Genomic DNA, 2667 nt, shown 5'->3' on the forward strand with positions numbered 1-2667 from the left:
TCTGTAAACCCTAAGCCATAGCCATTGCCACCGCCATTGAACCTTAAAAACTCAATCCACATTAGAATCCTACAATAGAACCCTAATAATCCTTTTGAACCAGCACATCCTTTTGAATCGGCTCGTCTTCCTTTACCTCTGCACACACACACACACACACACACTCTCTCTCTCTCTCTCTCTCTCTCTCTTTGTCTCTCTACAAGCCCTAAGTTTCCACCACCAACATCAAACCCGATAAGCTTTAAGAGTTTGGAGTGCATCTACAAACCTAAGCACACACTTCCACAATCTCAAGATACCAGTTTAAAATCAGAATGCCATGTCGTAGTCCACGATGCCATCATCATCTCCACAAACCGCCATCAATGGCTGGGAAAACGAATGCGACTGGGTCTAGAACGAAATCAAAGCCAAAGCTCTCCATCAACCTAAGCATGCACTTCCACCTTCTCCTCCAACCCATCTCTCCTCTCTGCCACCGTCGCTGACCTACGCGCCGCCTGTCAAGGAGACCCATCTAATCCTACTCCTTCTTGGTTCACTCCCAAAAGGTACATTCTTCATGTGTCTTCTCTCACAAATAAATTGTTTCTTCTTTCTGTCTTCAATTTGATGTCCCTGCAACTTCAAGGCTTCAATCAGGTTTCATTATCTTCTCCCTGCAACTTGTAGTTGTCATATCAAATAGTTAACTCTTTAATCTGGCTTGGAATTCGAGACATGATAAATGATGTTAGGAAGAAAAAGTTGAATATGCGACCTGCCACGTATTTTAATGGTTCTCAAGGCTCTGAGACTGATATTCCACATGGATACATATGGAGTCCTCATCTTGTTCCTAAACCAAAAGGTAAATTTTCCCTATATTAACTATTTATTTGACTTTATTATATGAGATGGATTAATCGAATCATAATATACACAGATTGGGGACCTAAAATTTATGTGGTTGGATTTTGTTTCCTTAATCTCACATCAAACTACAAACCCCCTGAAGAACTTGTACGCTGACTTGAAGCTGGACCAAAGCCTATCTACGTTGGGTTTGGTAGCCTTGTGAGTTTTCTTTATCCATATCATCAGCTCTTTTATGCTTTTTATAATTTATATTATATATAAAAAAAGTAATCTAAATATAAATTCCAACAATTTTATTTATCCATTTTCAGCCAGTTCAAGAGCCTGAGAAAATGACACAGTCAATCGTTAAAGCCCTAGAAATGATTGGACAAAGGGGCATCATCAACAAAGGATGGGATGGTATTGGTATCTGTAAGAAATAAGTGTGTGTGTGTGTGTGTGTATATATATATATATATATATATATATATATATTCTTCGTTTATTTTATCTTTTATATCACAACTTTATTTTTCCCAATTTACCCTTTTGTTGCTTATGGAAGAAATCAAAACTGATGTAGATAAACTTTTTTCTATTCAGTAACAAAGCCAAAGGATTTTGTATACTCGTTGGACAACATCCCTCATGACTTGCTTTTCTTGCAATGTGCATCTATGGTGACTCATTGCATTTAAAATCTACCATCTTTAACATTTTAAAAAGAAAATTTGAAAACTCATCAAACCCAAGAAGGAAGAAGATTAGTTTATGTTTCATAGCACTTCTTTCGTAGTTGGTATAAACAAACTTAAAAGATGAAAATGGTTTCACAAAACACAATATCAAACAACAAGAAGATGATTTGATATTGATTCGCAAATTTAAAGAACTAACACTACAGTTGGATCAACAGAGGTGGATCGAATCAAATCAAATCTTATTGAAAATGGAACTAAAAGAAAGTTGAAGTGATGGTAAATGATGAAATGATGATCCATTAATCTTATCTGACCTTTTTCTTCTCAAAAAGGCGGGCAACTCGCTGGGTTATCAGACCATCCACCACTGTCCACCGGTAACTGAACGTTTGGCATGTTGAAGGGTAAGTTAAAAAATGGTAAACCTGAAGCTTTTTTGGTACCTTAACAATAGGTATTTCTACATGTCTTAGCAAGGTTTATACTTAACTTTATAGGAAATCAGGTTTTATACCTCAATTGTTTGTCATTTTGTTGAAAACTTGAAATTAGTAATTAGGTATATTTTATTAGGGTTAGCACTAAGTTATTAATTTTTGTTGATTAGTATTACTTCCCTCTCAGGTGTGTATTCAATTGTTTGTCATTGTGATGAGAAAACCTGAAATTAGGAATTAGTTTTATCTGATTAGGGTTGCTACTTAGTTATTTCAGATTTCTATTTTTATTTGGGTAAGTTTATCTTATCTAATTTTCTCTAAAAACTTATGATAAGGTGTGTGTTCTAATATTGTTTATTAAAGTTTTTAACTTTATGTTTTTTCATGTCAGAGTCATTTAATTGATTAATTCAATGTCTAAATTGTCCCTTGTTTGTTAACCACTTTGGATTTAGGAATAGTCAGTTACAGTTTAAAATCTATCCAGAAGGTTGGTGATGACTGATGAGAGAGATGAAAATGTAGGATTGTCCAGACAGTTACGCTACCTCTAGTACTTTTTATCGTATAATAGTGGAGATTAAACAGCTCCAAGGGCAAAATAGTTATTACAACATGAAACGAACCAAAATATAAGACCAAAAATTTCTTTTAATAATTCACTACTCAAGGTAAAATCATCA

General features: G+C 34.8%; 1 pseudogene; it reads left to right on the forward strand.

Moving 5' to 3' along the window:
- Positions 1 to 337: 337 nt before the first annotated feature.
- On the forward strand, positions 338 to 1541 carry LOC145016717 (sterol 3-beta-glucosyltransferase UGT80A2-like; annotated as a pseudogene).
- The last annotated feature ends 1126 nt before the right edge of the window (positions 1542 to 2667 follow it).

Source organism: Lactuca saligna, chromosome 9 (genome assembly GCF_052625555.1).
Source record: "Lactuca saligna cultivar CGN05327 chromosome 9, ASM5262555v1, whole genome shotgun sequence".
Lineage (NCBI taxonomy): Eukaryota > Viridiplantae > Streptophyta > Magnoliopsida > Asterales > Asteraceae > Lactuca > Lactuca saligna.